The sequence below is a fragment of the Callorhinchus milii genome, unplaced genomic scaffold, assembly GCF_018977255.1.
Source record: "Callorhinchus milii isolate IMCB2004 unplaced genomic scaffold, IMCB_Cmil_1.0 Scaffold2, whole genome shotgun sequence".
NCBI lineage: Eukaryota > Metazoa > Chordata > Chondrichthyes > Chimaeriformes > Callorhinchidae > Callorhinchus > Callorhinchus milii.
The window spans coordinates 119,169,961-119,182,628 of record NW_024704743.1 but is presented as its reverse complement, the minus strand read 5'-3'; the positions used below and the strand labels follow the sequence as shown (position 1 = coordinate 119,182,628).

Below are 12,668 nucleotides of genomic sequence, written 5' to 3'. Positions count from 1 at the left end.
TTAATGTCATCTGATCAGCTAATGACTCTACTCTCTTGAATGCACATTAGTAGAGGAAAGGAGTTAGATTTAAAATTATTTTCCATTACAGATAGGTGGTGTAGCAGACATTACATTCCCGCAGTATTTACTTTGTCCTTATTATGATACAATAAAGGACCTTTAGTTTTAAACTCTTAGTGGCCTGAAATCAATTTATTTCACATTATACCATTTATGATAATAAGCCTTGCATTTGTTGTAGAGCCCTTTCACATCATTGAGAAGTCTCAAAGCACTTCACAGGATATATTGTAAAATTGATGTATTGGGTATTTTTGTGGGCGAAACATGGCAACCAGTTGCACACAGCAATGGCTTATAAATAGCCATAAAGTGAGTGACCAATTTTACTTTGGGGGTTTGTTGGCCAGGACACTGGGAGAAATTCCTTTCTCTTTTTGAGTAGTGCCATAGGATCTTTAACATCCAACTGGGCAGGCAGACATCCCTGCTCTATCATTGGCGATCGGGCTTTCAGCCTTTCTGCCCCCACCCCACCCTCTGGAACACCATGCCAGAGGCCCTCTGCATCATCCCCTCGCTTGCTTCCTTCAAGACCCATCTCAAGACCTTCCTTAACGACTATGCCTTCAGTCATCTTCCCTCTTCCAAACCCCTTGCCCTCCACCCCTCTCTGATCCATCTATATATGTCTAATAAAACATCTCTGACAATGCAGTGCCCCTCCCCCAACCCCAGCACTGCATTGGGTCAGCCTAGACTGTATAAGTTCCAAATCCCGAAGTAAGCACTTGAACCCAAGTTCTGACTCAGAGGTGAGAACGCGACTGACTGAGCCAGTCTAACACGCTGATGTGGGTGGACACATTCGATGAGAAAACATTTGCAGACTCATTAACTACTCACCTATGCCCAGGGATGGTTACCTTCTCTTTGCTTGTCTCACTGACAAACCATTATTCCCGTGCCTGTTTTTGCGTAGGTGGCCTTGCAATCTGCGTGTTCGCAAAGAGGTCGCTCGCTGAATTGATCTGACCCTGGCAACACTGCACTTATGAGCAAGTTTCAGAGAAATATTTCTATGCCTGGAGATACAGACAGAACCAGGAAAAGTTTGATACAAGGAACCTCTGCAAACGTTATTTGTTTTTCATAACCAGCCTAGAGATTTGTACCTTGATCTTGCAAAATTAAACCAAACCAAAAATGATCATTTTTACGCAGGTTAAATTGTCATTAAGGAATTTGCATCTGTGCCTGTCCATATAGACTTGTCCATTCCCTCCTCTCAGTGGGCTCTGTGTCCCCCGCACAGCCCACCCCCACCATCGGCGGTCTGGCCTTCAGCCTCTCTGCCCCCACCCTTTGGTTTGCTCCCTCCCTTCCCTCATTCAATCCCCTTCTCTTCGACCGCACCTTCGTTCACAATCCTGCCACTATTCTCCTTTCTCTCCACCCCTCCTGATCCCAACCCACAGCTCGAGTTCCAATCCCTAACTATCCAACACCTTGGGACGTACACCTGATGTGAAAGGCGCTTTATTTGTTATTGTTGTGATAAATTTAAGAACTTTTTTTCAAAGCTGCTGATCTTAATTAAAAGACATTCATTTATTTGGGTGATAAAGAGGTCTCAGCCTGGCTCAGTGGGTAGCACTGTCACCCTTGAGTCGGAAGAATATGGGTTTAAGGCCTATATTGGGATTTGGGGCTCATATATTGTGGGCTGACACTCCAATGTGGTACTGGGGGAGTACTGCATTATCATTGGTGCTGTCCTTCAGATGTGTCATTAAACCGAGATCCCATCTGTGCCTGGACATGATGGATATCATGGTTCTATTTGAAAAAAGAATGGAGATGTGCCCAGTGTCCTGGCCAACAATTCTCCCAAACAAAATTGGTCATTCACTTCAAGGCTGTTTGCGCCACATTGCAATGTGCAAAATTTGCTGCCGCGTTCGCCTACAAGAGACATGGTCACTACACTTTCCAGTAAATCCTGTGAAGCACTTTGAGACATCTCAACATTGTGACAGGCGCTATATCAAATGCAAGCATTATTGTTATTATAATTCCTTAATTGCCTCATAAAATCTACAGGCTTCTAAAAACCCAATCTTTTATTTTTCTGCTATTGTTTCAAATTTGGCATTATTCTGCATAACGAATTTCAGTCCTTCACTTAGATATTCTTCAATAAAAAATATACCCAATTGCACACTTCTATTTATATCAATTCCATCCATTAATTCTGCTTCGTGTCTGCTGCATTTTCCCATAAAACACAAAGCCACTCCATTTTACAGTATAAATAATAAGAATTCTTGCATTTGATGTAGCACCTTCTAATGTCGTCAAGATGTCTTGAAGCGCTTCATAGGATTTTATTGTGACTGTGCCTGTGGGCGAATGTGGCAGGCAATATGTTCACAGCATAAACAGTTTTATTCTGGGGATTGTTGGTCAGGACACCAGGAGAAACCCCCTTCTCTTTTCAAGAAGTGCACTGTAACAGAGCGTCAGCTTACAACAACGACAACAAGATTGCATTTATAGAGCGCCTTTCACGTCGGGAGGACGTCCCAAGGTGCTGGACAGTTGGGTCGGGACCCGAGCAGGGGGCAAATGGTCAGGGTGAGGGGAGGGAAGGGAGGGAGCGAGGAGGGGGTAGAGAGTCAAGAGGGGAGCTGAAGGCACGGTTGAAGAGAAACCTGTGAGCTGTTAGACTGTGAGCTCAATGTAGGGGCTTGAACTCACAACCTTCTGACTCAGAGGCGAGAGTGCGAGCTAGTGAGCCAGGCTGACATCTAAAAGCTCGTGTATCCTGTGAGGTGGTTTGACATTTTTCCTGGTGAAAGGCACTGCATCAAATGTAATTATTATTTTGGCCAACAAAGTGTTGTGAGATGCTCTCACAACGTGAAAGGTGCTGTACCAAATGTAAGAATTATTATAACATTCCCCCCAAATAAGAATTGGTTGTTCACTTCATGGCTGTTTGTGGGACTTTGCTGTGTGCAGGTTGGCTGCCGAATCCACCCACAGAACATACAGTCACTACACTTTACAGTAAATCCTGTGAAGTGCTTTGAGAAAACTTCCCAACATGAAGACGCTGTACCAAATGTAAGGATTATTTTAATTATTATTATTCACTGTAGCTCTGACTTTGAGGCTTTGTGGCCTGATTAACCAACACAAATGAGGTGATAATCACTTGGTGGACGGATCAACCATATATGTATACATCATAAAATATTAATATAGCGCCTTTCACATCGGGAGAACAGCTGGAGGATTTTAAAGTGTAGTGACTGTGTATTCGTAAGCAGCTCATTTGTACTCAGCAACGTCTACAAACAGCAATAAAATAAGTGACCAGTTTTATTTGTGGGGGGATTGTCGGGCAGGACACCAAATGGAATACTGCTGTTGGATCTTCCTTAAACTGGCACAGTTTAAAGTCTCATCCAATGAAGAGTGCCTCCGACAATGCTACATTTGAGTGCCAGTCTGGACCGTGAGTTCAAATCCCAATGTCACCACCTTCTGACTCAGTGATGAGAGTACTACTGACTGCTCTCTGTGCGTGATTATCCATAGCGGGATCTGAGTTTGTCCAGTGCTACGTGCGCTCCGATCCGTGCGGTGAAATGTACAATGTCATTTCAGATTTGATTTGATTTGATTTGAATGTATCTCGCGAGTGATCTGAACTATTCTGTTATCAGTGAGCAGCACAATGTCCTGTCAGCAACTGGGAGGGCTCCAGTGTATCTGAGCTGCTATCGTAAATTGCCACTATAAAATAGGATACAAAATTACACGGATAGAGAGCATTATATACACTTAGGGAATCGGGGGAGGGTGGGGAGGGGAAAGATGAATGACAACCCCCTGGCCAAAGAGGCAGGTCTTGAGTCGGGCGTAGAACGAGGAGAGGAGGAAGGGATTGAGTGTGTTGTGTTGAATGCCTGAGAAGTGACATTTGCAAAGAGTAAAACCAGAGAGTGACAGACTTTGTACCAAACAGTACCCCAGCGGGTAACAGAGCTGTCACTCACTCCACCTCACTGCAGTGGTGAGATTGCAGTATCCCACAAGCAATTTATCAGCCAGCTGTGAGAATCCATTTACTGTGAAGCAATCAATGGCAAAACAATTTACATAGCGGCAATACAGCTTTAAACAGCAATGCGGACTTAACTGGGAATATTGATGGAATTCTGATGTCTGTATGCAGTTTGTCCAGTCACTGAACAATTCCGCCACATTCAATCGCCTGCAAACAAACAGTCACTACACGTTGCGACATATCCTGTGAAGTACTTTGCGAAGCTCTCCATACCAAATGAAAGAATTATTAATTGAACCCACCTCTTCACCTAGAACAACACATGCTTACATTCATATAGAGTCTTTCACCTCAGGAAGAGGTCTCATCGAAGTTTACGGTACTAAAGAAGGTCATTCGGCCCATCCAGCCTGGCTCTCAGAGCAAGCTGTCCTTTCAATCCTACTGCCCTGCCCGACCCTATCCCCATACCCCTTAAAGTCTTCACCTTTCATACCACGTCTACTTCCCTCTTGAAACCACAATGGACTCTGCCTTTACTACCTTACTTGGCAGGGTATTCTAAGTCCCAATAACTCTCTGAGTGTGCAGGCAAAACTCATCATTATCTCCAAGTGCTTCACACGACTGACGGGAAGGTTGGGCCATGTGTTGTAAGAAGTTTGGATTGAAGACGTTTCATGTTTAAAGCACCTACAATGAATCAAAGCACTACTCATCATGTCATCAAGACATCTCAACGCACTTATCAAGTATGATGATAACTAGGTATTTTGTCACCGAACCAGCAGCCAATTTTCTGCACAGCCAAAAAGGATTATAATAATAATAATAATCCTTGAATTTGATATAGCACTTTATCACATCGTACAGACGTCTCAAAGCACTTCACAGAATATACAGTAAAGTGAATTTTATTGTAAGTTGTAGTGATTGTGTCTTTTGTGGACAAATGTAACACATACAATTCACATACACCAATACCTCAAAAACAGTCTTGAAATGAATGACCAATTTTAACCAGGGGAATGTTGGCCAAGACATCAAGAGAAACTCCTCCTTTTGAGCCATGGGATCTTAAACATCCCCCTGAACGTCCATAGACAGAACCTTGGTTCAACATCTCATCTGAAGGATGACACCTCCAACAATGCAACAACAACAATAAAATTACATTTGTATAGAGCCTTTCACGTTGGGAGGACATCCCAAGGTGCTGGATAGTCAGCATTTCCAACCCGACCTAGGGGTCAGGATTGGGGAGGGTGGAGGGCAGTGGAGGAAGCAGGGTGATCGAAAGCATGGTCGAAGAGGAGGGACTTGAGATGGGTCTTGAAAGAGGCAAGGGAGGGGGCGAGGTGGAGGGACTGCGGGATGGGGTTCCAGAGGGTCGGGGCAGAGTGGCAGAAGGCGCACATGTCAATGGTGAGGCAGGTGAGGCGGGGAACACGAAGCAGGCTGGAGCAGAAGGAGTGGGCAGGTTGGTAGGGAGTTAGATGGTTGCAGAGGTAGGGGGGAGCAAGGCCATGGAGTGCTTTGAAGGTGAGGACAATGCAGGTTGTGTGTAGGCATTTAGATATGATACAAACCTCTGACAGAGAATGACCTTCACTCCAGTACCACTCCAGAAACGCAGGACCATTTGTATGGACTTGCAAACCACCACCTTGAGCCCCTGCAACAAATTTTTTTTATGCAAATATATTTATTAACTGTGTCACCGTGCAGTGAGATTGCCTGGCAACACAGACCTGCAAGGAGATAGCAGCTGTGCCGCAGAATACCAAGCTGGCACCTGCCCATCAGCACTGTGCTGCCTTTGCACTTGAACTGAAGTCCTGTAGCGTAGTGGTTAGAGCGCTCGCCTCGCAAGCCAGAGGACCTGGGTTCCGTTCCCAGGCAGGGCGAAACGTTAGGCAAGTTTCCTTACTCCACACGCCTCTGTTTACCTAACAGTCAGCAGGAACCCAGTTGTTAGGCGATTGGGGGTCACTTTTTCACAGCCTACGCACACACACCTACACACACACAAACCCTACATACACACACACCACACACACACCACATACAAACACACACACACCCTTAAACACCGATACATGCGCACACCCTGTACACACACTTAAAACACACATACACACACAGCCTTAAACACACACACACACACATACCCTACACACATACTGGGGGTTAGTCGGCCAGACATCAAGAGGAAGGTTCTGGAAGGATGAGATCCGATGCAACGATTGGCCTTCTTCATCCAAACCAATCCTGTAATCTTGTGAAAGCCTTACCCTTTAAGTCATGAAATGTGTTTCATCCCAAATTGGAACTGAACAATCTTTGATCCCTGTGCTGTGCTGTTCTGTATTAACAAATCCCAGCCAGCCGGTGATCAGGACGTTATTAATTAACCTGAGCAAGCTTCAGCCAGGGAAGGTCAGGCTGCATTCCTGCTGCTGGATGGCAGCCCGTCGGCCTGCTCTGTTTGTAGATCTGTCAGCCTGTGTATGTGTGTGTGTGTGTGGAGATTAATAATAATAATAATAATAATAATAATAATCCATGCATTTGATATCACACCTTATCACGTTATTGAGACGTCTCAAAGTGCTTCACAACTGGAGTCCTGTAGCTCAGTGATTAGAGCACTCGCCTCACATGCAAAAGACCTGGGTTCAATTCCCAGCAGTGTGAAATGTTGGGCAAGTTTCCTTACTTCACACACCTCTGTTTACCTAGCCGTAAGCAGGAATCTGGTTGTTAGTCGATTGGCAGATTGCTTTTCCGGGAATAATAATCTCTTGGCCATTTGGCCAAAATTGGCCACTTCAATCCACGACTGTTTGTGGGACGCTGCTGTGCGCAATTGGCTGCTGCGTTTCGCCCACAAAATATACAGTCAATTCACTTTACAGTATATTCTGTGAAGCGCTTTGAGAAACCCGGCAGCCAATTGTGCACAGCAGTATCCCACAAACAATCGTGCATTGATTAACCAAATTCTTATTATATATATATATTTTGTATGTTGTATGATGAATGTGCACAGGGTGAATATATGTATGTGCATTTGGTGGTGTGTGTGTAGGGCGATGTGTGTGTGTTTAGGGTGAGTGTGTTCTCAGTTTATAACTATGCTTCTGTTAAGTCAATTATATCCATCTTATTGTTGCACATTCTACCTTCAAGCTTCAGTGCCTCATTGCTCAAGCTCCTTACATTGCTGTAACAACACTTCAGCTTATCAATATTAGAACGATCCATGCAACAAGGTAGCAGCTTATTGATTTTTTACCTCCTGATTTCTTAACAGCTCACCTCCTTCCCCCATTGTTCAATTTCTTCTCTATCAGTCTCTATTTGTGTCTCTCATTGACCCCTTCGCTGTTTGCTTTAAATATGATCATAACAAACAAGGTTTGCTCAATTAGCAGCCTCGATCATTAACAGCACAGCATAAGGCAAGGCGATTTACATTTATGCTACACAGTGCCTTTCACGTTGGAGACTTCTCAAAGAACTTCACAGCCTTTACAGCAAAGTGTAACATGAACCGTGTGTATTGTAAGTGACCGCAGCAGCCAATTTTGCACACAGCAACGTCCCACGAACAGCTACGTGGTGAAGAGCCATTTTACTAGGGGGGGATTGTTGGCCAGGACACCAGAAGAAACTCCCTTCTCTTTCACACGTAGGGCCCTGAGATCTTTAGCGTTTCCCTGAACAGGCAGACGAGGACCTCGGTTTAACGTCTCGTGCAAAGCACGTAGCGTTTCCACCAGCTGTGAGCGGATACATGTCTCTCACACAAGTTACCATTACAGTATCTGCAAAAACGGCAAGTCTTTTCCGCGTGTGAGTCTCCGAGACAGCGTCACCCACCCAGCGACCGTTAGAAACCGAGCCCCTCATTATCAGGCCATGCTGTTAGCTGTTTCCCTGGGTCAAGGTGCTGAAAGTAGGTCAAAACTATAAGCTGAATAGCACAAAGATGCTTTTGTGCTCTTCCCAGGCACAACACAACACAACACCACACAACACAACACAACACTGCGCAACGTGGCCAAACAAACAGTAGTTGAATCCAGTACAGTATCGAGTTGGGGGGGTTTGGTTGGAGGAAGCTGTTATTAGAGCCTAACTTGGAACGAAAAGACTTGGCAACATGTTAGTCGTTTGGTTCCACCCCTTCCTCATGTTGTGTTGCCGAGACAGGATTGTACAACGTCTCTCTCTCTCAAAAATAACCCTCCCTTCCCCCCAACCCGCCCGCCCCAAACAATCAGCTGCGTCTAAAACAAAGCATCAAGACACAATACAGTGAGGGAACTGGAGAGTAAAGGTCAAAACGGCTCAGGGCAGCAGATCCCTGTAAACTCCATGCTGAGCTAAGATCTATAATTATTATAATAATAACCCTTGCACTTGATATAGCGCCTTGTCACGACTTCGAGACGTCTCAAAGCACTTCACAGAGTATACCGTAAAGTGAATTGACTGCTAATTTTGTGGTCCAAACGTGACAGCCAATTACGCACTGCAGGGTCCCACAAACGGTCGATAATTGAGTGACCAAATTATTATTATTTTAAAAAAATTTGAAGGGGTTATTACCCCCGGAAAGGTGATATGACTAACAATTGGGTTCCATTTTGCTGCTAAATGAACAGCGGCGTGTGGAGTAAGGAAACTTGCGAGCATATGGCCCTGCCCGGGATCCAAACCTGAGTCCTCTCGCTTGCGAGGCGAGCACTCTAACCACTACGCTCCTCAGTGCACGTCAGTGAGATTGTAGTCAAATACGCCACAAAGTCACTTGTTGTTGGTTGACAGATGGAAAGGGGCAGGGAAGGGAAGGGGGGGTGGTGGGGGGGTGGAAATAAGTCCCTTGATCTGAAACCAAACGTTGTTTTCTTTGACACAGTGGAACCGCGGTTGATTTATAGACCTCATTACACAGGGAGAGCAAGCCTGAGGAGTGAGTTACACTGATGTTCCTGGAGTTCACATGAAAATGACATTGAAGCGAGAGATGGCAGGGATGAGATCTGGCTAAATGAATGCTTTTATGCATTGAGGTTGATGCATCGGTTCAGTTCAGACAAATTCCCAGTCCCTTTGAGAAACCAGAAGCTGTCGCTCTGTTTCTTTTTGTGTGTGTCAGACTAAATTCAAAATGATCCAAAACTGAGGCTGAGTAGAGCATTTTAATGAGACTGTCTGAGTTTAAGAGATTAATATTAATAATAATAATGACAGATTTTTTAAACAAAATATATATTTTTTTGAAGATCGAATATATATTTACAATTATCTCCAAAAAATATTCCTGTCAGAGAAAGGAAAACGCAACTCATTATTAGCCCGTTACAGGATGCAACACACTAGCCCCCTCCCTGTCACCCCCTCCCCTCTACATGGGGGTGCAGATAGGTTCATAACACACAGCCTGTGACACGTGGTTTCTCTGCGGAGGTAGCTTCTAAGTGGTTTTCAGTGTCGGGTCAATCAGACCAATAACACTGCCATGTTAGACTTGAATAGATGTTACTTTTCTTAGTAATAATAACAATCATAATAATAATAGTATATTTGAACTTCCCCAAATAACTACTTTCTGTTGGAGGCAGTCAATTTCTGTACATTTTAACTGATAAGTAATTAATAATAATAATAACAACAATAGTTACCTATAATCATTGGTGCAACTGAGACTGTTAATAAGCCAATACAGAAATGACTTGACAAGACATCCAGTGCATAAAATGGCTGGGCACCTGAACTGCTTGTTTGAGTCAAGAGGGATGGGGTGGGGAACGGTATACAAAAGCGCAGTCAAAGAGGTAGACATCTTAAGATGGGCTTAGTGGAAGGTGCTTTGTCAAATTTAACATGGTCAAGTGTTTGACTATCATGAGTGGCATGTTATTTGTGAGAGGCAGTAGGTGAGTGAGCGATTCAGTGGGTGACTGAGCGATTCAGTGGGTGAGTGAACGAATGATTGAGTGAGTGAGTCGGTGAGTGAACAAGTGAGTGGGTGAATGAGCGAGCAAGCGAGCGAGTGGGCGGGCGAGTGAGTCAGTGAGTGGGTGGGTGAGTGAGTGGGTGAGTGAGTGGGTGAGTGAGTGGGTGAGTATGTGAGTGAGCGCGTGATTGGGTGGGTGAGTGAAGGAGCGAGCTAGCCAGCGAGTGAGTGAGCGAGCCAGCGAGTGAGTGAGCGAGTCAGCGAGTGAGTGAGTGAGTGAGTGAGTGAACGAGCGAGCGAGCGAGCGCGCAAGTGAGTAAGTGAGTGAGCGAGCGGACGAGCAAGCGATTGAGTGGGTGGGTGAGTGAGTGAGTGAATGAGTGAGTGAGTGAGCGAGTGAACGTGTGAACGAGCGAGGGGGTTAGCAAGTGAGTCGGAGGGAGCACTGGGAACAGATACAGAAGAAAGGATTTGTAAAAGAACGTTCTTCTGTGCATGGTTTGACCTTGCTCAGTGTAATAATCACTGTTAAAATTACGTGCTAATTAATCCCAAATTGGTCACTTTCCATGTGGGCCAGGGACATGCCTCTGTGGGGGAGGCAAAAAATGTTCCAATTTACTATTTAAAGCAACAGAGGATTTGTTTTGTTGCAGATGGGTCGAAGAATTGAGTATAAACTTTAATGCTTAGGTTGCCAGTAGCTGCAGCAATTCTTTGCTCCCAGGCTGGTTTGAGATTTCAACCAGACAATAATATATAATAATCCTTGAATTTGACATAGAGTCTTATGTCTTCGAGACGTCTCAAAGCGCTTCAGTAAATTGACTGCATATTTGTGGGCCAAGCGCGGTAGCCAATTGTGCACAGTAGTGTTTCACAAACAGTCGTGGATGGAGTGACCAAATAATTATTTTATTATATTATTATTATTTTTTGAAGGGTTTATTACCCCCAGAAAAGTGATCTGCCAATTGATGTTAAAGGTCCCATGGCACTAATTGAAATGAAAAGGGAATTTCTCCCAACGTCCTGGCCAACAAACCCCCAGATAGACTTACTTGAAATCGTAAAGTGTAGTGACTGCATTTTGCAGATGAACGAGGCTGCACCCAATTTGCTCACAGCAATGTTTCATAAACAACCATTAAGAGAATGAACAATTTTATCTGTGGGGTTGTTGGCCAGGAAAGTGGGAAGAAACTCCCTTCACAAATAGCGGCCACGGGATGTTTAACATCAATCAGAACACGCAGATGGGACCTTGGCTTAACTTCTAAACTGAAGGATGCCACCTCCGCAAATGCAGTGCTCCCCCAGCACTGCACTGGAAATGCTTCACCTTGCCTGAGTCAGGATTTTTCACAACGACTGCACCCCTCAGTCGAGGAGCTTCCCACGCGCACTTCAACCATGAATCAACAATTGTCTTTGTTAACAATCAAGACATTTCACAAATCCAAGGCCACTTGTGGCAGAGGAACTTTGGGAACTTGTCTCTGCTTTACAATTCTCCTTGTTTGACAAATGACATGTGGCAGTCAAGAGAATGCCACCTGTTGCTGGAGCAATAGAAAGAGAATCCAAGACACTGATTTTCAGTGGCAGATGAACTCATGAGTCCTGTCCAATTCCCTGTTGCCCGCTGAGAATAAGATACAGTATGTGGCTTTATGATTCCCGAATGCCTATCTGATTTTCAACCTCCCACTCAACCACCATACAGCTTGATATCACATCGTTGGAACATCTCAAAACGCTACATGTGATTTTACGGTAAAGTCTAGCGATTGTGCATTTTGTAGGCGAACACAGCAGCCAATCTGCGCACATCAATTTCCCACAAACAGTCATGAAGTGACCAACCAATTTTATTTAGGGGGATTATTGGCCAGGACACAGGGAGAAGCTTCCTTCGCTTTTCGAATAGTGCCAAATGGGATCTTTATCATATGAACATAGAATCATACAGCACAGAAAAAGGCCATTCAGCCCATCGTGTCTGCGCCGGCTCCTAAAAGAGCAATCCAACTCAATCCCACTGGCCCACTTTCTCTCCATAGCCCTGCAATCCTGTCCTCCCCAAATACCCATCTACTTCTCTCTTAAAAGTTGTTACTGAATCGGCTTCCACTACCCATTCAGGTAACGCATTCCAGATCCAAATAACTCGTTGGGTGAAAAAAAAATTCCTAACCTCCGCTCTGTTTCTTTTAACAACTAACTTAAATTGGTGTCCTCGGGTTACTGACCCACATGCCAGTGGAAACAGTTTTTTCCAGTTTAACCTATCAAATCCTCTCATGATCTTGAAAACCTCTATTAAATCCCCTCTTAATCTTCTGTACACGGGAGAATAATCCTAGTTTCGCTAACCTCTCCTCATAACTAAGGTCCTTCATTCTTGGTACCATCCTGGTAAACCTCTTTGCATCCTCTCCAATGCCCTAACATCTTTCCTAAAGTGCGGTGCCCAGAACTGAACTTAGTCTCCAACTGCCTAATCAGGATTTTATAAATATTCAACATAACCTCCTGACTTTTGAATTCTATGCCCCTATTTATAAAACCTAGTATCCTGTATGCTTTTTTAACAGCAGTTAATGTCCGCCTGAACAG

General features: G+C 44.5%; 1 long non-coding RNA gene across 1 annotated transcript; it reads right to left on the bottom strand.

The window, feature by feature from the left end:
* Positions 1-1,036: 1,036 nt before the first annotated feature.
* On the bottom strand, positions 1,037-6,437 carry LOC103179704. Its single transcript, XR_488007.1, has 3 exons — positions 6,376-6,437; positions 5,671-5,756; positions 1,037-1,088 (listed from the first exon to the last, which is right to left on the bottom strand). It is a non-coding gene; the product is annotated as an uncharacterized LOC103179704 (long non-coding RNA).
* Between the last annotated feature and the right edge of the window lie 6,231 nt (positions 6,438-12,668).